Here is an 11,721-nt window from a genome sequence, read left to right as displayed (position 1 = left end):
GAGTAAACCTTGATATTTCTGCTGTGAATTTGGTGGAGAGTGTTGTTAGGGGGGTAGATGCTCTTGTTGCGGTAGTTGAGGACACCGCTATTACTGTTAGTAGGGTTGAGGGGGAAACCCCTGTTCTGGAGGCGTCTGTTGAGAGGGATGCCGTTGTTGATGATGATGATGTTCAAGTGGGCGGAGAAGCCCTAAATTCTGAGAAGGATGTAGAAAAGGAAACCCTAGACGTAGTTGGGGGCGATGAAGCCCAATTTACTGAGGAAGATGTTGATGCGGGAAGGACTCCCGAAAAATCTGTGGGCACTGAAGCCCAACCTGAAGGAAATCTTACGGGGTTAGAAACCCCTGTTTATATCACGGGGGCAACCCCATTGTTAGCAGAGGAAAGTGGAGCACTCGATTCTGAGGGTGCTCAAGAAACTGTCGATGCAGGACTCAACATGATAGTGGATTTAACTGAGGTCTCTGAGGAGGCCGATTCGCAGCTTAATCTAAGGGAAACAAGGAGACGGACACGTCGGAGTATTCTTGATGACATTGACGTATCTGCCCAACAAAAGGAAAAGGATACGCTGGACCTAGCGACAGCCGTGTCTGCGCAGGAAGACTCCCCCAGGCCGAGTGGAAGGGAGAGTGACGAAGAGGGGCGCCGCGCGAGGGCTAAGAAGAGGAAAGGGAAACAAATTGCTTCCTCCTCGACCGAGAAGGAGAGGGGGAAATCTACTGAATCCCCACTTCCTCCACCCGCCAAGGTACCATACGCCACAGAGCCCGAGAATCCTGTCAGGTCCAGTGATTCAGAGGAGGAGCAAGACGAGGATGTACTGAACTTTGAGCCGACGGAGATTTGGATTACAAAAGAGCTGCTAGACGATATGAGAAGATTTGACGATCCAAAACGTGTGGCCATATACAAGGAAAAGAGTGCTGAGGGAAAGGTGGCGAAGTCCGGAAAAATGTACCACCCGGCGGAACTCAAACATATTAGCTCTAACGATGAGTTCAGGGGGTATATAGATGCAATCGGTTTTGATTGGTTACTAAAGCACAGCACTTTCGAAGTTCCAGTCGACGCGGCCCGTGAATTCTTTTCCACCTTCCGGTTCAAATCCACCGCCGATTTGGATACGGATTCCATAGCTTTCAGGCTTTTAATGAAGAACATAGGATGAGTATCCGGGAGTGGACGCTGCGGATGGGCTTGCTAACGAGAACAGAAGATGATGAGGGCCTGTGGAATGACAGAATGGTTGGTCCGCCGAAGTTGACGCCAGGATTTCAGGCACAAGGTGCGTGGGAGTTCTTGACTCACTCAAGAGTGGGTCAATTTAAAACAAGTTTTTCGAAGGCACACCATATAGAAAATCGGGTCCTGCGATTCGCCCAAACTTTTGTTAGCTACAACTTGATGGGCACTGCCAACAACGCCCTGACGACCGCCGACCTATACTTTACGTGGTGCATGGCCACAGGAGTACGAGTTCATTTGGGTTATTGGTTAGCCCAAGCCTGCCATCAAGTCACCTCCAACCCGTCCAGGCATCTGTACACGTGCCATCTTCTCGGGGCCTATTTGCAGCGCAACATTGTAATTAAAATCAGCAAGGCCTGCCGTGTAGTAAAGATGTGCTCAGCCCCGGAAGTCTTCAATTTCGACTTTTTTTTCAACAAGGGGTTGCTGATCGCCCGAGGGAAGGAGGTGTGTTTTTATGAGGTCGGTAAGTCAGAGGCACAAGTCAAGCAGGAACCCGATGGTGTGGAGGTAAAGGATCAAGCCACTGAGGACGAAGTCAGGCTGATGGTTCAGGGAGTTCAGAAAGAAGTTGAGGAGGTAAGGAAAGGAATCGACGGGGTACGCAAGGAAATGACTGAGATCCGAAGGGAATTCGGAAAAAGCAGGGAAGAGGCCGCAGTCCTGAGGGGACGTATCACCGATTGGGTGGCTTCGTCAAGTGAGCAAACCAACAGGATGGCGGAGGGTGTTGCTTTGATGACGACCATGCTGAAATGGCTGCACAAAAAGTTCCCGGATGCATCAGAAACTATTCCTGGGTCTAGCGGCAACATTACAACGCTAAGTCCAGGAAGTGTATCCGCGCAGAAGCCATCACAAGGCCCGAGGCCTCACATCACCCCCTCTTCCGCTAGACCCGTGATCCTGAGGACAGCCATACCCCGACCTACTGATGACAGACCAGAGAAGCCGGAGATGCCGGCCAGGAAGAAAGCAAAGGTGACCCAGCCGACGGTGCCACCAAAGTTTGGCTCCCACGGGGGCCAGACACCGAATTGAATTTCCCCTCAAACCCAAGTAACTTTTTCTTTCTTTTATTTAACAGTTCTTTCGTTTTATTTCTATTTTACCTGCCAGCATGCTAGGTTCTGTATATATGTGTTGAACCCTTCCACTTAGACCAAGCATTGGTCTAAGTGTGAGAAGGGGTTATATGTCATAACATGTTTTGTGTTGTATGTTGTTCCTTCTCCCACTTAGCCCAATGCTTGGTCTAAGTGTGAGAAGTTTGTGTTTTGTTGAGTTCGTTTCATGTCGCCACTAACTGGCCTGCTTTCCACTTCATACGGATTGCTTGGGGACAAGCATAAATGAAGTGGGAGGGGGGACGCAGTTAGTGCAGTTAGTGTCTTGTACATATTCTGTTAGGTCTAGGAGTTTGTAGAAGTTTTTTTTTAGGTTTCGTGTTTGCATAACTGGTAAAATAAATAGCAAAAAGCCCCTTAGGGAGAGTAATTGAAGAGAAAATACATGCTAAATTGTGAATCCTTTTCTCTTAATAAATCAAAGTCAGTTGGATGAAGTAAGAACGATAGAGGATGCCTTAGATAACCCAGTTGTGCAGCCCTACTATAAGAGCGAGTTATAAGCCTATACACTTTGAGCTAACTTGTAAAAAGAATGGGCTACCACTTGATGCTTAGGGAGTAGAGAATAAAGGAGGTATAAGCTGGACGAAGTCCAGGAAAAGGAGGTATAAGCTGGACGAAGTCCAGGAACCGGAGGTATAAGCTGGACGAAGTCCAGGGGAGGAGTTAAAATAATAAAACCAGAGGTATAAGCTGGACGAAGTCCAGGAAAAAAAAAAAAAAAAAAAAAAAAAAAAAAAAATTTAAGTTCAGGAAGCAGTAGTAACCAGACCCAGGAATAAAAAGGAGACGGTAGGAAGGAGAAACTCTCATAACCCGATGCATCAGTGGAGTAACTTTAACTTAAGAGCGATCCGATCCTAACATCCCTGGTGAGGAATGAGTGATCGAGTGAATCTAACAATTGGGAAGTCAGAAGGCTATCTTGACGAACTGACAACTTGACTAGACAGAAGAAGGGAGGGGGAGGAATCTGAGGCTATAAACGCTTGGATTGACCTTAAACTTGTGGGGATGGCTGCTAGGAAAATACCAGTTTATGCGCTTATGTGTTTTCTTTTTTTTTGTGATTTTTATGTGTTTCGTGTTGTAGTTGTCTAGGTCTAGGAGTCTGTTTTGTTTGTAGAATAGTACTTGGGGGGGGGGGGGGGGCGTGCATTGAAATTCGCCTTATTTCTTTTTCTTGTCTTTCATACTTGAGGACAAGCATGGTTTAAGTGTGAGCAGTTTGATAAGGCTAATTTCATGCATGGGTCTAGGGATTTAATTCGTGATTTTACTAGGACTAACGCACGTTTTAAGCCAGGTGTGTGAAGGAATTCGCCAGGTCCAGGAAAGAAGACCAAAAAATCACAAGGTCGAGGAACTGGCGATTTAGTGAACGATTATGAAGAGAATTGCTCGACGGAGGAAGCTCCAGAGTTGAAGGGTAGAATAGGGATTTCTACGAAGACTCAAGGGCTATGTCCGCATCTATAAAAGGCAGAAGCATGCAAGCTGGAGGGATCTTCTCGGGGGAGACCTCACCACAGCCTGTTGCTTAGTTCACTTTCCCACACACACACTTGATACTAGTTTTGAGGAGATCTCAGTTCGCACGTTCGGGTTTCATCTTAGATTCCGATATGGTGTAACACCGCTCTTGTTAGGAGCGAAGAAACAATTTATTTTCCGCTTTCCGCATTTACTTACTCTGCCGAGCTTCGTTGTTCGAAGCTCGGTTCGCTGTTTTCACCGAATAGTTTCTGGTTTAAATGCAAGTTTGATTTTCCGTTATGGCGATTGTGTTGATTTCTGGTTTGATCGTTTCGCTTATTGAGATTTTGGAGTTTTAAATTGTCTGAGTTGGATGCGTTTCGCAGCTGTTTACTGAGTTATTGTAGGTTAATGGTCAGATCCGGGAGATTGGAGTTGGATTGTGGAAGAATTTTGGTTGGATTTGCTGGATTTGTTGGTTGTTAGGTTCGGATGTCTTGGATCCGGAGTGGATCAAGTATTCTGACGTGAATCTGAGTAGTTTCGATCTGATTTTCATGCTTAGTTTACGTGTTTTACTTTCATTCCGTCTAGTGTGCGCAGATCTGATGTTTTTCCGAGTTGCAGCAAGATAACGACGACCAAATCTCTATATTCTGTCGAATCTCGCTTTTTGCTCTGTTTTGTTCATCTGCAAGTTTAATTCGGTTGAGAGGATGCATTTTGCTGCGAGCTAGCGTCAGAGTTTGTTAATCTGCAGTTCTTTCCGTACTTGCCATTTTTGGAATTATGGTCCCCACTTTCAGTCATATTCTGTTTAGCTAGATTAGGTAGTTGTTTACACTGTCTAGGAAGTGGTTATGTTTCTTGTTGTCGAAGTCTGAATTTACAAGTTTAACATGTCCTAGGTCTAGCATTTACATTTTCTGCCTAGGTCTAGAGTTAGTTTAAAATTCTCAACCCTTTTGTTGCGTGGCAGCAGCCATTTGTCTGTCCAAAGTCTCTGAGCACTACTTTGCGAGTCCATCTCTGTGGGATCGACCCCACTTCCCTATACTAATTCATAGTATTCGAGTTGAGGGATTTATATTTTTTTGAAGGGGAGTCGATGTGTGTCCAACGACCAAGCACTTTATGTTCTCTTAAGTTCCTAGACCTTGTGCTCTAGTGGATTTAAGGAGCGTGGTGTCTTGACCAAGCGCTTGCAGTGATCTATTTCTGTGCACACGTGTTAAAAAATCCTCGTTTCAGCTGGGTAAATATACCGAAAAAACGGTATATCGATCGTATAGCACTGAAAAATATCGAAAATATCGAATTTTCGGTATACCGAAATTTTCAGTACGATACAATACCGTATCGTAAGTTTTTTATACAATAACGATATGAAATTTCTTATACCGCAGTATACTGTTTTATATCGAATATGCGATATATATCGATATTATCGGTATACCAAAATATATCGAAAATTAATACATATTGAATTATCGATACATACCATTTATACCGATAATAATAATAATATAATTTGTTCGGACTTGACTTGATTATGGCATTTTTTTGTTGTTTTGTTGTGTTTGATTTTTGGTTTTATTTTTCATTTTTGAAATTATATTTTTCGGTATACAAGTATTCAAAATGGTATAAAATTTCGGTATATCGTACGAAATTTCGATATACCGTTCAAAACGGTATACCGAAGTTCGGTACGATATATCAAAATTTCGATACGGTAACAGTATAGTTTTTTCTCATACCGAAATTTTGGTATGCTGAAACTTTTGATACGATAACGATATGAAAGAATTTCATATCGATATTTTCGATACGATAACGATACAAAATTTTCAATACGATATATCGTACCGATCCAACTGTAAACTTGCAACCAAAGATAATGTGATAAACTGTTTCAGGTTCCTCCCTGCATAATGCACAAAGCTCATTATCTACTCTGGGAATCCAATCTGAAAAGTCTCTCCTTAGAGCACCCGCAACGCGGGCCGCCGGCGTTCCGCGGGCCGTTCCGCCAGAATGACTTCGCAGCGGAACGCGTTGCGGCGCATGGTTTCGCCGATGTTCCGTTCCCATGCCGTGCCGGGTGTCGGCGGCACGACTCGCGGCACGGTCTGTGCCGCCACACGCTTCGGCGACGTGGCTCTCCCTGCGTCGTGCGTGACACCCACTCGCCGGCCCGCGAGTGGGCGACGTCACGTGCTGACGCAATAATTATTTTTTTAAAAAAAAATTCGATTTTATATATAAAAAAATTTTAACGGTAATATTACCGTTTTTTTAACGTTTTTTAAATTTTTTTTTATTTTCTTATTCTATAAATACTCCTAATTCATCATCATTTCACACACAACTACACATCTATTCTTCCTAAATCAACTTCATTTCCTCTCCAATTTTCATATTCAATCTCTTCAAAAAATGTCCGGCGACGGCAACTACGGCGGTGGCGGCTCCGGTGGGTGGGATCTCAACGCGTTCGGCGATTGGGAGACCATGTACAACACACTTGGTGGTTCCAGCTCGTCGACGCCGGGTACCCAGGGGTCGGTCACGCCGGGTGGGTACCAACCACCCACTTTCGATGTGGATGCATATGCTCGACCCTCTGCCTCGCGGCCTTCTCAGGGATTGTCTCAGATTCGGGAGGATATCCCCATTGCACCCACCCAGGGAGGAGGCCGAGGCGGTGGAAGCTCCAGGGCTGCGTCTGAGGCGGCCGAGGAGGAACAGGAGGATGAACCGGAGGATCTGGGCCGGCATCCGTACAGCAACGAAGAAACAAAGGCAGTGTACAACGCCTGGCTCACCGTCTCGTACGATCCCATCGTCGGGAATCAACAAGCCGCCAAGTGCTTCTGGGAAAAGGTCTGTGATGTCTACCACCAGACTAAGCCGAAAGGGGCCCGGAAGCGCAAATATACAATGCTCCGTGCTCACTTTCGTCGAGTCGACGTACAGGTCAAAATATTATGCGGCATCTACTCGGCCGAAGCGGCATACTACCAAAGCGGAGCTTCGGGCGCCGACATTCTGAGGGCGGCTTTGCGCGCCTTCCACCAGGACACCGGTCTACAGTTCAAATTTGTTGATATTTGGCAGCTCGTCAAGGACGAGGAAAGGTGGTCCGGCGGTGTCCGCTCGAGCTCGGGCTCAACCTCAAAGCGCACGAAGTACACGGCGACCGGCAACTACTCGTCTGGTGACACTGGTGAGGCCAGCGAGAGTGAACCGCAGGTGTTTGGGGGTACGGGGTATCCAACGCCCGACGAATACGGGGGATCCAACCGTGGGCGCTGTCGGCCGCAAGGGACGAAGGCAGCGAAGGCGGCTAGAGCGAGGAAGGGCCGAGGCGAATCAAGCCAGCCGGCCTCGGGATCGAGCTCGCGGGGAGGCTCGGACACACTTATGGTGGCGTACATAACCGCCACAATGGCGGACACTTCCCGCTTCTCGTACACCCAATTCACGGCCTGGTGGAACGGAATTGTGCATATGGCAGCACAACTTGGCCTTCCGACTCCCCCTAAACCTCGACAACCTCCGGAGGATGATTCGCCGGCAGAGTAGTTTTTTATTTTCCCACGTTTAATTGTGTGTTTTTTATTGTGTGTTTTTTATTTTTTAGGATTTTAATTGTGTGTTTTTTATTTTTTTTAAGTTTAAGTTGTAATTTTTTTTAATGTTGTGTGTTTTTTAATAAAGTGTGTTTGTTTTAATTGAATTGGGTTGGAAATAAAAATAAAAAATGAAATTGAATGAATAGTAATTTAAGGAACGGTTAAGGAACGGAGGGTTGCAGGTTCCGTTCCTTAGTTAAGGAATGGAGTAAAAAAGTACAGTGGGGCCCGCAAATAGTAGTTTAAGGAACGGTTTAGGAACCGTATAGGAACAGCGTTGTGGATGGCCTTAGTATTTAGTATGCCTTGTAGGATACCAAATGAGGAGTTTTGCACGCAGTGGAGTTACATTCCTCCATACGAGCTTCCCATGACAAAAGTAGTTGCTTTCTGATAAGGCATATTTCATGCATCGGTTTATGGGTAAAATGTGTGCTATTTGATCGGTGTATCGCGCAAAACAAGTGTTAATGGTGCAGAAATGCCGCTTGACCAAGGTAGCAAATCTGAACTGATCAAGTAAGTACAAAAGGCGATAAAAGGCCAAAAATCGGGGGAAGTTGATTAAGGGGGAGTAATCAAGCAGTTAGGCGGGGACCGCTGGCTTCTAGAAGAAGAACACATGAGGAAATGAGCTGGATGAGGCGCACCATTCTGTTATCAAGGACGACGTTCTAGAAGGGGACACATGCTGGCATATGAGACGCAAGGACGGGGCTGAGTCACGAATTTGTTACTGAAAAGCATCGTCGTTCTAGAAGGGAAGCACATAGCAATCAATGAGTCGCTCACTCTCAGCATAAGCGAATATTCCCTGTCAAGATCGTTATCCAGCTGGAGGTCGAAGTCGAACCTATAAATAGATGATGTGCCACCACAAGAAAGGAATCCGATCTTTTACTTTCCGTCTAGTTTAGCTTAGTTTAGTTCTCTAGCTTAGTCCAGTTCTCTAGAATAGCTTAACTCAGATAAAGTAATGTGTAGTTAGAAAGGGGAATTAAATAAGCGCTGCAGAATACTTGTTATCTGTCGGCGTATTCCTAAATTACCCGCCGAGATTCTTCTCGGTTTTACTTGCTTTCTTATTTTCCGAAGTATTAGCTTAGTTTCAATTTCACGTTGTACTGCTCTAAGTTTAGTTTAATCAAAGTTATTATGTTTTCATCCTCGCATTTACTTTTACGTTTTCACCTGCAATTCACTTGACCCAGTAGTTAAAATTCCGTTGATCAAGCTAGCTAGTTTAATTCTGCCTAGAGTAAAAACAGTAGTTAAAAAACTCTGAAATTAAAGCGTGGCAGCAGCCAATCCCCTGTTCACTACACACACTCTCGACACACCAACTTCTCTGTGGGATCGACCCCGAACTTGCCGATTTACTGTTAAAGTAGTGCAAAATTGGGAGTTTACAAATTACATTGGTAGGAAACGAGCGAAAATGAGTTTGAATCGATCAAGTGGCAACGACATTTGTTAACTGATCCAATCGGTTTAGTTATTTTCAATATAACTTGGTCCGAACTCGAGCCCCTCTCGAGGCCTTCCAAAATGGCGCCGTTGCCGGGGAAGCTTGGTGTTACTTTATGTTTGTGCGTAGTGCGTAGGTGTATATAATCTTATTTCCTTGTTTTCTCATTTTGTTTTTCACTGTTGATGAGAAGGTACCAACGCGGTGGACACTGGAATCACCCCTTTCTATACAGAGAGACTAACGCATATTGGAGAGTCCAGGAAGCCGGCGTAGTCACCACTCGTTATATAGCAGCATTAGAAGTCGCGGCAGCCGCTGAACAGAACACACAACCACCACTAGCAGAGATGGCCCTTGTCGCTGACGACTCCGGGATTGGCTCTCTGCACGCTCATGATGAGAAGGAGCCCACACATGTCATTGTCGCTACTCCTGGGATGCGGACCATCGCGATTAAATCGGGAGTACTGGCCGTTTTATCCCACTTATACGGTATTTCGAAGGAGTGTTCGTACGCCTTCCTAGAGGAGTTCTGCCGATAATGTGATATTCAGCCCGTGCCGCCTGGATCCACATCCGAAGATTACAGGCTCAAAGTTATTCCCTTCATTTTGAAGGGCGATGCGGGTGTCTGGCTGTCAAGACTGCCAGAAGGATCCATCAGGACCTGGGCTGAGTTCCGCATGATATTCCTAGATCGCTTCTTTCCAGCATCAAAGACGAGTGCCCTGAAAAGAGAGATTACAGAAGCCAGACAGGAGTACGATGAACCCCTCGGCCAATAATGGGACAGATTTCAAGGGTTGCTTCAAACATGCCCCAATCACAAGCTGGGGGAGCGGGAGATCTACTCGATCTTTTATGGCGGACTCACTGTGGATAGCAAGAATGATCTCGACCTCGCAGCCCAAGGGAATTTCTCAAACCCCCATTCAGCCAAGCCAAAAACATCCTGGAGCGGCTTATTGAAGCCAAGCGGTCGTACGAGACATCCCGAGGACAGTATAGAAGAGGGGCAGTGCACGCAGCAGAGGCGCGCAATGATAAAAAGTTGGAGGCTCGGTTTGAGCAGATGGAAAAGAAACTGCTGGAGGCAGTAGAGAAAGCCAGACCACGTCCACCACCTGCACCAAAGGAAATGCAGTATGTGCCGCAACCGTCCCCACCAGAAGAACATCACTACTACTATTGCGAGTTCCCCCTGAGGTAGAACCGCAAGCCCAAGTAAATACCGTTGGCCACTGGAAAACAAATGGCAACTGGATCCAGGGAAAACAGAGAGATGCCCCATGGAGAGACCACCCAAATTCAGATGGACTGATCAGAATCAGAGCCAACCACCACGACCCTCGACACTGCAGATACAACCCTCTGACGGGCTACCAAACTGGCCTGCTCGAATCCAGAAGAGGCCAAACATTGGAGGGAACAAAATGCAGGGAGGTTAGGCAGGTTGGTCAAATGAACCTCAAGGGAACTGGTCAAGTGGAGGACAATCTAACTGGTCAAGTGGAGGACAGTCTAACTGGTCAAGTCGACAACCAGAAGGAGACTGAGGGTACCAGCACCAAGTCCCTTAGTTTAGCAATCATGGAAGGCAGTCGAACAATCAAATGGTGAATTATGTCCCGCAGTACCAAAGAGGAAACCAGCAACCCCAAGGGAACTCACCGTACTTCCAAGGGAGCCAGCAAAATCATTTCCCCCCAGAACCAGCCAGAGCAGTATGGACCTTCCGGTTACTATCAGCAAGGCTATGGAGGAGGTCGATTTAATCAGAGATATAACAAACAACAATTTGAAGGTCCAGGAGATGTGATGATCTCGCATTAGCCCCAAGATGCAATGCGAGAAATACAAGAGACTCAGAAAGAGCAGAGGGCTGCACTCGAGGTGCTTACAAAGCAGTTATCTCAGGTGGCCATGTCTTTGGGCGAGCTGAGAGGGAATGAAGGAAAGTTTCCGGCCACAGTGCAGCAACCTACAGGACGAGAGATTGTCAATACAGTCTCTGTGAAATCGGAAACAGTTTGTCAAAGTTCATCTGCGAGTTTTCCAGCACCTAGACTCAATCATAACGAAAACTTTGAGCCCATCGCCTTTAATCAAGTCGCAAAAGAATAATTGAAGACGTCGCAACATTGCGGACGTCGCGACGGACGTCCTGGGAACGCCGCGGAACTCCGGTGGCCGCAGCGGACGTCCGTATCCGCGTCACCGCTGCACAATGGCGGACATCCCGCGCGAAACTCCGGCACGCCGGCCGGACGTCCGCCTGGACGGGCGCCATTGTGGATGCTCTTAGATCCTTCATGCCATTACACTTAGTCAAAAACAGGCTTGGACGTTATTGTTGATTTAGTGTTGCTAATTCCTATGTTAAGGGTTAATAATCATTTCTTGAGTTTTGTAGAAACACAAAGATCATTCAATAATTGAAGAAAAAAGTATTCGAATCAGACGAGGTACACACGTTAAATAAATAATTGGAAAAATATTCGAGTCAATTATTCTCGGAGCATAGAATTTTAAGAGTTTAATAACTCATAGACAAGTAGCTTAAAAAAACAAGATTAAGCCTTGTGGAGAAATCTTTCGACTTCGCCTTTCTTAAAATCCTTATACAATGCTTTAACTGATTGATCTCATAGCTCCTAGACGAAATGTGGATATGAATTATGAATCGTGTTGAATGTGACTTTCTCCGGGTAGGTTGGCTTTGTTCAAATCGAGTGGGTGATTGTGTTGGCA

This window comes from Salvia splendens, chromosome 22 (assembly GCF_004379255.2).
Source record: "Salvia splendens isolate huo1 chromosome 22, SspV2, whole genome shotgun sequence".
Lineage (NCBI taxonomy): Eukaryota > Viridiplantae > Streptophyta > Magnoliopsida > Lamiales > Lamiaceae > Salvia > Salvia splendens.
The sequence above is the reverse complement of the archived record's forward strand: the minus strand, read 5'-3'. Positions refer to the sequence as shown.